This window comes from Apodemus sylvaticus, chromosome 10 (genome assembly GCF_947179515.1).
Source record: "Apodemus sylvaticus chromosome 10, mApoSyl1.1, whole genome shotgun sequence".
NCBI classification, from domain to species: Eukaryota; Metazoa; Chordata; class Mammalia; order Rodentia; family Muridae; genus Apodemus; species Apodemus sylvaticus.
Genome location: NC_067481.1, coordinates 8851510 through 8865546, shown reverse-complemented (window position 1 = coordinate 8865546; position 14037 = coordinate 8851510).

Here is a 14037-nt window from a genome sequence, read left to right as displayed (position 1 = left end):
CACCCCGAAAGGACTCACTGGAGAGGACAGATAACCTAGAGGATTGGCTGAGAGGAAAGGCAGGAAAGGAGATATGAAAATAAGTCAGGCCAGGCAGGCAGTGGTGGCACACACCTTTAATCCCAGCCCTCAGGAGGCAGAGGCAAGTGGATCCCTGAGTTCGAGGCCAGCTTGGTCTACAGAGCAAGTTCCAAAACAGCCAGGGCTAAACAGAGAAACCCCTGTCTCAAAAACCAAAACAGTTAAAGCCCTGGGAACATAGCCTATGGTACTTTCTAAAGCAACTCTGGTGGCCCCCAAATGTTCAAGAACCTTCTTCTCTTAGGTCAAGGGGTCCTTCTAGCACCTTGTCCGCAGAAGATGCTCCCAGATGTCAGAGTATGGGCTCCCTCCCCTTGCCTTCTCATGGTTAGTGCAGGACCTGAAAGAATCCTGCTTTGGTAGGCTAAACTGTCCCCTACTCGGTCTAGTGTCTTTTACCATGGGTTTGGCCTTATTTGGAATTAAAGACTTTGCAGATGTCACTAAGTCAGGAGTTTCAAGATATGATCACCCTGGAATTAGGGCCATTAGTGGATGTCCTTGTGAGCCTAGAGGAGCCCAGACATGGTGGTACACACCTGTAATCCCAGCCCTGAGATGCTGAGGCAGGAGTTGGGGATTGAGAGCATCTTGGGCTGCAATAGAGTCTGTCTCAAACTGCAAAAGGAGAAAAGAGATTTGAGACACCCAGATCCTGTAGAGAAGGCCATGGGAAGCCAAGAGTGGAGAGACTGGAGCCACCCACCTATCTCAGGAAGCTAGGAACTGCAGGCAGAAGACTTGGCGTCACCTGGACTTTGCATCTTTAGCCTGAAGAACTTTAGCATACAAAGCCTAGAAATTAGGGAGCTGAAGCAGGAGGATTGCCATGATGATGTGGCTAATCTAGTGTGGTGATTTGAACGAGGATGGTCCCCATTTGCTTATATATTTAGATATCTGACTCCCTTCCCCAGTTTGGCAGAACTGATTGGGAAAGATTAGGTGTGGCCTTGTTGGAGGAGATCTGTCCCATACCACTCATTTCCTTTGCTAGTTAACTAGTGTGTGCTATTCTCTCTTTCTCTCTCTCTCTCTCTCTCTCTCTCACACACACACACACACACACACACATCACTACGCCACCACCATGACTGCCTGTCTACTACCATGCTCCCTGCCTTAATAGTCATGAACTCTAACCTTCTAGAACTGTGAACCCCCAAATTAAATGCTTTCTTTTATAAGTTGCTTTGGTCATGGTGTCTGTTCACAACAATAGAAAATTAGCTAAGCTCTAGGTTACATAGTGAGTTCCAGGCCATCTTTGGCTATCACATAAGACCCTGTCTTAAAACACAAACAGGACTGGGGGCTAGAGAGATGGCTCAGTGGTTAAGAGCACTGACTGCTCTTCCAGAAGTCCTGAGTTCAAATCCCAGAAACCACATGATGGCTCACAACCATCTGCAATGGGATCGGATGCCCTCTTCTGGTGCTGTCTGAAGACTGTCTGGTGCTGTGTACTCATATACATAAAATAAATACATCTTTTAAAAAACAACACACAAAAACACAGGGATGGGTGTTATATCTCCAATATCACGTCAGCTGGGTGTGGTGGCCCATGCCTGTAATCCTAGCACTGGAAGGGTAAAAGTAGGAAGATGAGAAGATCAGAATTATTTTTGTCTATATAGAGTTTGAATCCCAGGCCAGCCTGGGCAACCTGAGACCCAGATTGTGAGGCAGGCCCCACTAGGAACTCAGGCTGGCAACCTCCAGTTGTATACTCTGTTACTGATGACAAATGTCCCCTAGTTTAGACTACACCATGACTCCCAGGGTCTATCAGCAACCCCACTGTACAAAGATAGAAAGCAAGGCCCTGTAGGGAAGCTCTGGGGTGGGGACAGGTTCCCTCTCCAGGGACGTCCCCTCTGAGTCATTCTAGATCCAGCTTGCTCTGAGCACATGTGTTGTCCTTTGTTAACTAATTCATGGGTGCAAAGTGGACACCCAAGTCTCAGCACAGTGGCATTAATTTTTAATCACCATCATTAGGGGCTCTCACTCAACTCCAGCTACAAATTCCACGAATCATCCCCGGCCGCCTCCCTCCCTTTTTATAAATGCCCCATTCTGAAAAGCAAGGGGCGGTACCCAGAGCTTTGAATTCTCTGGCTGTGGAGTCTGGTGAGGTCAGCACTACCTCCACACACACACACACACACACACACACACACACACCCCATCCCCTGCCACCTTGCCGGGCATTGGCACCTACCCATGGGTGCCTTTCTGGGGCAGAGCTCAGACTCACCCATGGCCCATCCCCCTTTCATCCTGAGCACCTGCCTCACCCCACACTCCAGTTAGTCCTGAATTCATGGAAAAGCGTCTGTGGCACAGGACCACCACATTTCTGCCCATCTCTGCATCCCCGATTCCCCATCAGTAACATGGACTAACAAGCGCTACCTGCTTCGGAGACTGAGGATAAGTTAGAAACATCAGGGGGTTTTGTTTTATTTTGTTTGTCTTGTTTATTCGTTTGTTGAAACAGGGCATCCCTGGCTAGCCTGGAATTTGCTTTGTAGACCAGGCTGTTCTTTTTTATTTTATTTTTTAAGATTTATTTATTTACTATATGTAACTACACTGTAGCTGTCTTCAGACACCCCAGAAGAGGGCATCAGATCTCATTACGGATGGTTGTGAGCCACCATGTGGTTGCTGGGATTTGAACTCAGGACCTTCGGAAGAGCAGTCAGTGCTCCTAACCACTGAGCCATCTCTCCAGCCCCAGGCTGTTCTTTACTTCACAGAGATCCACCTGCCTCTGCCTCCTGAGTGCTGGGATTAAAGGTGTGTACCATACCAGGCGTAAACCATGGTTTTATTTTTTTTAATTTTTTTTTATTACACTTACTTGTTTATTTTTGTGTGTTGGAGATTGCATGCCAAGACATCCTGTGGAGATCAGAGGACAACTTGTAGGAATCAGTTTTCTCCTTTCACCACAATATATGTGTTTCAATGATTGAACCCAGGTCCTCAGGCTTGACTGCAAGCATCGCTACCCACTGAGCCATCTCTCTGGCCTACAAGTATGGAAATTGTCTTTCCATGAGAGGACAGATCTATCTGCTCTCTAGGCGCGACAATGGGATCAAATGGGGCCTGGTGCACAAGGACCCAGGTTCCCTGAGGCCCCCACCCCACCCCACCCCCACCCCCTGGTCCACAGTGCCATCCTCTGGTCACTACTCTGTTGCTGCAGGGCCTGCCTGGTGAGAGGTGCCCTTGGGTGGGACTTGCTGTTGGTTCAGACCCCGAAAGTTGCCAGACTCCAAGCGTTGATAAGCACAGCAGTCTGAGAGCCTTCATCTGGGGAGGTGACCCACAGCTGCTGTGGTGGCTGCTGCTCAGTTCCAGAGACAATGGCCCAGGGTGCCCTGCTATCTCCATCTCCATATGCCCCAGAGATGCCACTTAGTGGGGACAGATGTTGACTGCACAGTAGCCACTTAGACTATAGGGCAAATGGCCCAGCAGGCAGAGCTCCCTGCCTTTTAATCTGACAGGTCTAGGATCTACACCTGACTTCCTAAAAACCTCGAGGTCAGGCCTGCTCCCAAGTCCTGGCCCCCTCTCATCTCCTAGGCCTTAAGAAGAGGGTCCTGCTTCCTCTAGACAAGTAAGACAAGGCCCCTGAGACCTAAAGACAGTGACCGGGCCTTTGCTAATACCTATCAATCATAGGGCTTTTGCCTGAGTCAAGTTAGGATCTTTGGGGGTCTCAAGAAGTAAGCCCAGGGGGGCTGGAGAGATGGCTCAGCAGTTAAGAGCACTGACGGCTGTTCCAGAGGTCCTGAGTTCAAATCCCAGCAACCACATGGTGGCTCACAACCATCTAAAATGAGATCTGACTCCCTCTTCTGGAGTGTCTGAAGACAGCTACAGTGTGCTTATATTAAAAAAAAAAAAAAAAGTAAGCCCAGATCTGCAGGCCCATCCCTCAACTTTCCTTCTGCACTGTTACCACCTGGTTTTGGACTGGTTTTCAGTTTACTTCCCACTATCCTTTGGTTCTAAGTCCAAGGCGCCTTCAGGTTGAGTGGTGCCTTCCCAGAGCCTGCCTTGGGTGCAGAGGGAATCCTTCACAGCCCCTACCTTAACACACTGTCCCCCACCCTTTGAGAAAAGGGGCTTCATGAGTTCAAGGCAGCCCAAAGACCCCAATATCAACCAAAAGTAGTTTGGCAGGTTGGAAGAGTGGCAGATGGGGCTAGCTGGGGCTGTGCATGCTTCCTTTCCAGGTCTCCACAGTCCTTTAGCTGCCCTCTCTGGTCTCTGGCCCTACTCAGTCCCTGGGAGGGTATCCACTCATTCATTTACTGACTCACAGACTCAAAAGTATTTATAACTAGGAATGGTGGCACACGCCTTTAATCCTGGACTCTGAGTGTAAATCCCTGTGAATTCAAGATCAGCCTGGTCTACATAGTAAGTTCTGGGCCAGCCAGAGCTACACAGTAAGACTCTTGTCTGTGAAACAAAGAACTGTCAGCTCCTCCCTCTGGACGACTCAGAGTGAACAAGTCATAGCCACTTGCCTACTGGTGTGGACAGCAGAATGGTGGCCCGTGTCCTGTTCCCCAGAAACTGAGAATCATCACTACACGTGGCAAAAGAGACCTTACAGAGTCGATGAAGAACCATTTGCTCTTCATTGAGACAGTCTCACTACGTATTCCTGACCGACCATCTGCCTTCCTTTGCCGTCAGGTGTTGGGATTTTGTATGTGTGGTTACCCAGCAACAAGGAGAACCTTGGGAGGCAGAGGAAGACACATTTGAAGATGCTGACCTGCTGATGGTTTTTAGTTTACTTTATGATTGTGGGTTTTTGAGATTGGCCTCCCTTCATAGTAGCCCTGCCTGTCCTGGAACTCAGTATGTAGCTGAGGCTGCTTTTGAACTCACAAAGAAGCCCCCTGCTTCTGCTTCTCCTTCTCCTTCTGCCTCTGCCTCCTAAATACTATGATTAAAGGCATGCATGACTGGCTAGATTTTATGTTCTTAAAAACTCCAGAGAAGTTCGAGGCCTGCCTGGTCTACAGAGTGCGTTCCAGGATAGCCAGGGCTACACAGAGAAACCCTGTCTCAAACAAACAAACAAAAACAAACAAACAAAAAACTCCAGATACAGAGAACCTGTTTGAACCTGGAGAAGAAAAGCAGTCTTCCCCATGCCTTGGTTTGAGACCAGATTTGGGTCAGAGGCGGGAGGTCAGAAAAGGAAGTCTAGTTAGAGATTATGTCCTTAGCAGAGGCACTGCCCTGATTCCATTCTCAGCACCACACACCATTTTAGAGCTGGGGATGTAGGCCAATAATAGAGCACTTCACTTCAGAAGCCATTTCTGTTCTCCAGATGTGGGAAGTACCTCCAAATCGGCAATTTGGGAAGTGAGGCCTGTGGCACACACTATAGATATCCCGTTTCTGTGAGTCTTAGAAAAAGCCCTTTGCCTGCAAAACCCTGAACTCACTCTGGAAAGAAGGTCAAAGCCAAGGTACCCATAGTCCCTGGGCCAGGACCCCACAGCAACCAAAAGGCTGCAGCAGCACGTCAGGTCTCGGGCACTCTGTCTTTTCTAAAGCCTATAAAATGCCAACGCAGACCATAATTGTTAGTGAACTTGTAACCCAGTGGATGAGGGTGTAGAGGATGCAGCAGGGCCACCCAGGACACAGGACGGTTACACAACAGGGAGCTATGGGGAATCCATACCCACTGACCCAGAAGAGATGATGCTTCCAGGCCTGGTAGCCACGATACCCTTCAAAGATTGTGAGTCCGAGGTCACAGATTTGATCTGCCTTTGAGGTCCACTGTGTACCCAAGAAAAACATTTTCATTGACATTGTCTGCCCTCCAGGCTGTTATCTCCAACTAAGTCTCGGGACACACGGCAGACAGACAGAGCACAGATGGAATCACCCTCCGGGCCCTACTATTGACAGGGAAGCCATTGTGACCATTTGTGATGCACACATCCCAGTAGGCGTGGGTGGCAGTAGCAGGTGACAGAGGCAGGCACCCTCCTTCCCTGCCTGAATAAACCACCCTGACCTTGGGCCAGGACGTAAGAGGGAGACTTAGAATAACACATGGAGCATAAGCACACGTCCCATGACCTCTCTCTCTCCCTTGTGACTTTGCCTCCCTTTGGAGATACTCAAGCCCACAGGCTCCCTGGCTCTGGCTCCCTGGCAGGCAGTGTATTCCGCCTCTTGGATAATGACTTCCTGGTCCAGATGCATTTCCTCCACACAAGTAGACAGTTGTTCCATCTCCATCAGGTCAGCTTGGGCTGCTGTAACAAAACAGCTTGGAGTTGATAGTGACACATCCAGGAACTCAGGATGTCACTCTGGTGGTAAGAGTACTCATACAGCATGCAGGGAACTCTGGGTTCCATCCCTAGCTCATCATAAACCCAACATGGCATTGTCCTAGTGCCTGCCTGTGATCTCAGCACTCTAGAGGTGGAGGCAGAAAGAACAGAAGGCTCCATAGCAAAGGCCAAGCCCTCGAACACATGACCCTGTTTCAGAAAAGGTGAAGGGGTCGGCCTGGCTCAGTAGGTGAAGTGTTTGTTGTGCAAGCTTGACAAACTGAGTTTGGATTCCCCAGCACCCGTGTGGAAACACCGGGGAGGGGAGAGACAAGCCCCTAGGGCTCACTGGCTGGCCGGCCTGGCCAAGTCAGACAGCGCCAGAGTCAATAAGAGATTCTATCTAAAGTTAGTGAGGAAGAACGCCAGAGGATGCAGATGTGGTTCCTGTATCCACATGACAGCCGTGATCCAGATGTGGTTCCTGTATCCACATGACAGCCGTCCCCATCTGTGACTACAGCTCCTGGGGATCTGACACCCTGTTTTGCCCTCTGTGGGCACAGCATGCATATGGTACACAGACAGACAGACAGGGAGGGAGGCAAAACGCCCATACACAAAATAAATCTTTTGTTTTGTTTTGTTTTGTTTTTTCGAGACAAGGTTTCTCTGTGTAGCCCTGGCTGTCCTGGAACTCACTCTGTAGACCAGGCTGGCCTTGAACTCAGAAATCCGCCTGCCTCTGCCTCCCAGAGTGCTGGGATTAAAGGCGTGCACCACCACTGCCCAGCTTACAAAATAAATCTTAAAATAATAATAATAATAATAGTAATAATAATGAAGTGGAGCCAGCAAGATGGTTCAGAGGATGAAAGTGCTTACTCTGCAAACTTGGTGACCCCAGTTCAATCCCAGGGACCCACAGAAAGACGGAAGGAGAGAAGTGACTCCACAAAGCTGACCTCTGACCCCCACGCACATGTCACGACTGAGCGTTCTATCCATCATGTACATGCATGAAGGAATGGATAATGTGCAATGTGAACACCCCGTCAACACCTCTGCTGATCACATTTTTTTCATGAGGGACAGTGCTAAGGATTTAATCCAGGCCTTTGCACATGCTAGATAAGTCCTGTACCACTGAACTACACCCCAATAGTGCTGGTGGCCGAGTTTTATCAATAGAGGGAATTCATTGTGTAGCCCAGGCTGGCTCCTGCCTACAAAAACCCTTCTTCAGCCTCAAGAGTACTAGGATTCAAGGCTTGGGCCATCATGCCTGGTCAGACTCTGGTTTTTGTTGTTTGGTTTTTGTGTTTTAGACAGAATCTTGCAATGTCACCTGACTGGACTTGACCCTGTGTAGATCCTCCAAGTGTAAACCACCAGACATTTCTCATAATTCTGGCAAATCCAAGATCAGAAAGTGACAGATTCCCTGGATTCCCTGGAGGGGGCACTCTACTGGGGTTGCAAGGGCTTGTTGTCCCAGCCCGCAGAGGAGCAGAGGAGAGAGATTGAGCTGTGGTCCCTTTCGCTTTTTTTTTTTTTTTTTTAATCTTTTTAAGCTGTTGTTGTCTGGTCCCCATTCTTTTGACTTCATCTCAACCTAGTCATTTCCCGGAGGCCCCACCCCCTAGACCATGCCAGTAGACAGGACTCCTAGGAAGCTTGGAGGGGAGCATCTTCTACTGTGGCTTGTGGTTTCTCTCTCTCTCTCTCTTTCTCTCTCTCTCTCTGCCCTTTCCCTCTCCCTCTCCTTCTCTCTCCCTCTCCTTCTCTCTCTCAGATCTCTCTGCATAGCCCTTTCTAATCTAGAACCAACTACATAGGCCAGGATGGCCTCAAACTCACAGAGATCCATCTGCCTCTGGAGTCCTGGAACTAAAGGCGTATGCCACCATGCCTGATGCCTGGTATACATTATTTCTTCTTCCTCCTCCTCCTGTGTATCTGTGCATTTTGTGTGTATGTGTCTGTGTTTTGAGACAGGGTTTCTCTGTGTAGTTCTGGCTGTTTTGGAACTTACTCTGTAATCAGACTGGCCTCAAACTCAAGAGATCTGCCTGCTTCTGAGTGCTAGGATTAAAGGTGGAACACCATAACCCCGCTATGCATTTTTAAAAAATATTTACTTATGAGTACACTGTAGCTGTCTTCAGACACACCAGAAGAGGGCACCAGATCCCATTACAGATGGTTGTGAGCCACCACGTGGTTGCTGGGAATTGAACACAGTACCTCTGGAAGAGCAGCCAGTGCTCTTAACCTATACCATATCTCTAGCCCAGGTGCATTCATTTTTAAAAGAGCCATGTGTTGAAGGCTTTGTCCCCAGGACAGTACCATAGGAAGATGGCGGAACCTTTATAAGGCAGGGCCTCATGGGAGGTCTTTAGGTCATTGGGGGGTGTGACTTGGTAGACAGGACCACCTTCACACCCTGCCCTGGGCCCATTCTCTCTTCCTTCCTCATCCTCAGGACAGAAAGTAAGCAGTCTATACTACCAAGAGCCTCTGCTTCCACCCAGTCCTGAGAACAGGACAGATAACCTAACTGGAACCTGGAACTTGAGCTCAAACGAACCTTTTTTTCTTTGTAAGGTGATTCTCCTAGGCATTTGCTATGGTGATTGAACACTGACAACAGATTCTGATTTCTCCAGCCACTGGCCTGCTCAGTCTTCCCCTCCGATAACCTTTACCAGTACCCATGCTCAGGCCATTAGCTAGGTGTGCCCTTGGCTAAGCAAGAGCTTGTCTTGCAGTTCATGTACTGACTTCTGTCCCTTGGGGCTGGGCTAAGTGACTCTTCCTAAGTGGGCTGGGATATCTATCATTTTATGACTGTTACTTTATTTTGGAGACAGGGTCTCACTATATAGCTCTGTCCGGGTCTGGCACTCACCATGCAGACCAGGCTGGCCTCGAACTTGCTGAAATCTACATGCATCTGCCTCCAGAGTTCTAGAATTAAAGCTCTGGGCCACTATACCCAGCCATTTATTTATTTATTTATTTATTTATTTATTTATTTATTTCTCTCTCTATCTTATTCCATATGTATGAATATTTTGCCAGAATGTATGTACATGCCCCATGCATATGCTTTGTACCACTGAAGTCAGAAGAGGACCGTCAAACCCCTTGGATCAAATGATCATGAGCCACCACGTTGGTGCTGGGAATTGAACTAGGGTCCCTCTGCAAGAACAAGTGTGTTGGAGAATGGTTCTAATGGTTTAATTGGGATCTAATGGTTTAATTGGGATCTAATGGTTTAATTGGGATCTGTGTGTCCAAATGCTGAAAGTCCTTGTCCCCAGTTGGTTTTTGATCGATTAATAAAGATGCCAGTGGTGGTTCACACCTTTAATCCCAGCACTTGGGAGGCAGAGCCAGGCGGATTTCTGAGTTTGAGGCCAGCCTGGTCTACAGAGTGAGTTCCAGGACAGCCAGGGCTACACAGAGAAACCCTGTCTCAGAAAACCAAAAATAAAAAAATAAAAAATAAATAAAAAAATAAAGTTGCCAGTGAACAATGGTTGGGCAAAAGGAGATGGGGCAGGACCCTTAGATTGCACAGGCTAGGACGTAGGCAAGAGGAGGAGAGGAGAAGCATCACCAGGTGTCAGAGGGAGGCAGATCAGATTTAGAGCTGCCGAAGGAAAATCATCTGAAACACAGGTGAGAAAGAATTCGGGCCCTGGAAGGGCTGCCCAAAAGTGTCTTGGACAGCAAAGACTAGAGGGCAGCCCAGAAGGGACAGGGTGGCAAAGATAGATCATAGATTTAGAGGGTGTTGAGTCAGGAATACAGGAGGGAAATGTATGCTAGCTGGGCGGAGGATTACAACTGCCCAGCCTTTGAGTAGCCAAGGCATTTCAAAAATAAGCTAGTGTGTGTGTGTGTGTGTGTGTCATTCTCGGATCCAAAGAGTTCCTGGGTGGATGGCTAGAAGTATACAACCCTCAGGGAGCAAGTGCTCTTAATAAATGAAAATCAAACAGAAACAAAATTCATCTTAGAGTTTAGCATCAAGAACAAAACAAAATAAAGCAAAGCAAAACGCTAAACCGCTCTGTGTCCATTCATCTCTTAACCCTGTGGATCGATAAATAGATCTTCCTCTGTCTTGACAGAGAGCCCAGAGCCCAGCGCAGGTCCGCCTGAACACACAGGTCACGGACCATTTGTTCCAGTCATGTTTTTTTTCTGTTCTATTTTTACCCCATTGTGTTCCATGTGGTTTCATAAGCTGCCTCCAAACTTTCTGGAACAGAGTGGGCATAGAAAGAAAACACAGTTTGGTAGAGCTCCGTGGCCTTGATAGGATGCTTTTGTTTATTTGCTGCCTTGTATTACGTTAGGATTCGATTCCTGGGGTGGAGGGGCATAGCTACCTTTGACTCTTTCTGTTCCCCCACCTAGGAGTCTCCTTCCAGGGCCACAGCAACTAAGTGGGACCAGGCAACAGGTTGCCGCGCCCAGACCACCAACATCCATCTGCCAGCTTGCTTGGCCTCCTCCCCCGGAGCACTCTTCATGGTCTCCCATCTGGCAGGAAGCTCCTAGGCCTAGAGATGCTCGCGAAGGGAGAAGGATGGTAAGCAGATAGATGCTCTTTTTATTCCTTTTTCCTGCATCCTAAATCAGAGCCTTGGCCAGGGATGATGTGCACGGGTTTAATGCTGTAGTCCAGGGTACCAAACAGGCATGATCTGCTCAGGTGTGGATAAGATAGGGAGGTCTCTGCAAAGGTGTTACGAGATGGTCAGGTTGGACAGGGCCACATGCAACACCTGTGAAGGCTAACCCCTCCATCTCTGCCGGAGTTTCTAAAGACACCCCACCCCAGTGCTGATGCACAGGGCCCAGCCCTCAATCTGTGCCTCTCAGCCCAAGCTGGGTAGTGCTCTGTACTTCAGTCCCCTGTTGTCCAGTCTCCGCCTTCCAGTCTGTAAGTTGGGGGCAGCTGGGGGCCGGATCCAATACTTGGATGATGCTGCTAAGAATCCCCAGGGTGTCAGGATTGTGACATCTTCCATTCCTTTCAGCTACTTCCCCCTCGGACGTGGTAGGAGCCTTGGTGGGGAGAAGGGAGGGGGATCTTTGGGTATAGGGGAATGCTGGGATCAAAAGTGAACGCCACACAGGAGTCGCTCAGGCTAGATCTGAGGCTGTGGGCTCTGGAGGCAAAGGGCTTCATCAATGTGCCAGTCCAGCCTGGCTGGCTGAGGTGGGACAGAGAGGGTGAGTGTGGAAAGGGAAGGGCCTTTGCACAGCCTGGTAGGCAGAGCCAGCAGCCCCTCCGTAAATGAATAGTTGCCCCTGAAAAGCCAGAGTGGCCAGTTTTCCTTAGGCGGGGCTGCCAGCGAGGCCTCTGTCATGCGCAGCCTTCTGGGCACTGTTCCCACCTGGAATTCCATTCTAGGGCCTAGTGTATAGATTGTTTTTCCAAAAGGCCTAATGGTTGCGAGAATGACTCCAGGGGCCACTCCTGGTGTGTCCTGGCTCCTCTGGTCACTAGTCGCATGGGGTCTGTTTAGTTCCTTTTCTCCAGCTGCCTCGTGTGTGCTCTGGCCGTTGAGGTGGCTCAGTGGCCGAGGGCGACATCAACCTGAATTCAGTCCCGTGAGCCCCATGGTAGGAGGAGACCTCTACGGGTACGCTGTGGCAAACACCCCTCCTGCTTCACACCTCTCCCCATAAATAAATGTAATTAAATGTAAATAAAAGTAAAAAAAAATTAAGTGGATGTGCTATACTTTCATTTCTTGAAGATTGCATGACACCTGAGGCCAAATACTTCAAGTGGTCCTGATGTGGGTGTGTGGTAGTCACACCAACACACGCATCCCTTAACATATTAATAGGATGGGATGGGAGAGTGTGGGTCCAAGACAGAAACAGAACACCTTGGCGGTGGCCAGAAGCTTTTGGGGAATCTCAGCTGCGAGCTGGATTAAAATGCAATTTCAAGTTGTCTGAGGGAGGAGGGATCCCCTACAGAGAATCTCCGAGACCTGGACCAGGCCCTGTGGCTCACACCTGAAATTCTAGCATTCTGGAGAATTCAAGGTCAGCTTAAGAAGAAATGAAATGCGACTTGCTGTGTGGGACCCCCTAGGTTGGTCAGATACAACTCAGAGACCAAGGTGGGGTTGGTGAAAGGACAGCTTTGTGCCAACCATAATCCGCAGCACTCAAGGGACACTGTGGCTCTGTGTACGAACCTGTTCTGGGCATCATCACTGCAGAGACCAGAAGCGATGGTCTGCATGGGGCAGAAGGCGGAGAAAGCAGTCCGAGAGACACTCTCCTCAGTCTCGTGGGTCTGTAGGCCCCCAGTCAGAGCATAAGTCCCTGTAAGCCCTGGTGTGACAGTCCCTACTATGTTCAAAACAGATGCTACCAAGGCTGCTGCCTACGCCTGGTTCCCAAGAACCCTAGACCAGTCCCAGGTGGGCAGAGGGCCTTTCCTCTCACTCCGTGTCTGGGAGGGAAGGGCATCTCTTGTTCCATCAGCCGAGTCATTCCTTCTCACCCCAATCATTGAAGACAAGCTTGAGGCCAGAGACACCCTAATATTCTCAGGGGCTCCCCTGTGTGCCCAGCCTGGCTCTGTCTCCCTCAGGTTTATTGCCCCACCCTGCTCTTAGCTCCTCGTTAAACAGCTCTCTCACTTGCTTTAATGAGCCTGTCTGGGGACAGACACACATGGGTGACAACTCTTAATTATGCCTTTAATTGCTTCCCAGGAAGAGGATGAATAGGAAACCCCAATTTCCCTGTAGATGCTGCAGAGGTCAGCCAGAACCCGGCTCAAGAATTCCATGTCTAGAGAGAAGGCAGGGAGGGAGCCCTGCCCGGGCTAGGCCTTCCTTTCTCGGAGTGGGGATATGGGTGTGAGGAAGGCGAGGGCTGAGAGGAGCCAGGACTGTGGGTGGAAGGGTCACCTAGTTCCCACACCCAGGGCGGACGCACCCTGACCTCTTTCCACAGATGCACCAAGGGGAGGTGGTGAAGGAGCAGAGGCTGTCAATAGTGATCTCCCATCCCATTTCTACACCAACGAGCAGCTCTGGGGCAGCCTTGGTGGCCCTGCTGTCTCTTTATCCAGCGCCACTGGAATATGAAGATCCCACCTGGCTGAGCATGGAGGCTCAGCCCAAAGCAAGCCATCTGGAAGTCCATTCTAAAGACAAATGGTTGAAAAGGAAGGCCTTTAACTCAGCCCTCTCCAAGGGCAATCCCCCTGTGGGGGAGGCAGTATCCTGCAGGACTCCTGGGACATGCAGGAACACCTGGATAACCCCCCCTGCCACAGGCCCCACCCACCCTGCAAGAGCAGCAGCCCTTCTACTTTACAGAAAGGACCAGGGGATAGAAAGGCCTAGGGACCAACACCCCCACCCAGAACTGTTGAGCAGAGGGGAAGGCGGAGTCCCAGAGCCTGTATGTAGGGCCTGCTCAAGCAGAAGGACACTGGAGGCTTTTGTCCCTCCGAGAGGCCGGGGGGGTGGGGTGGCCCCAAACAGGGAAAGAGACGCTTCCTTGAGCCTGGTGAAGCCAGGAACCTCTGGTTGACTTTAACGGTTGG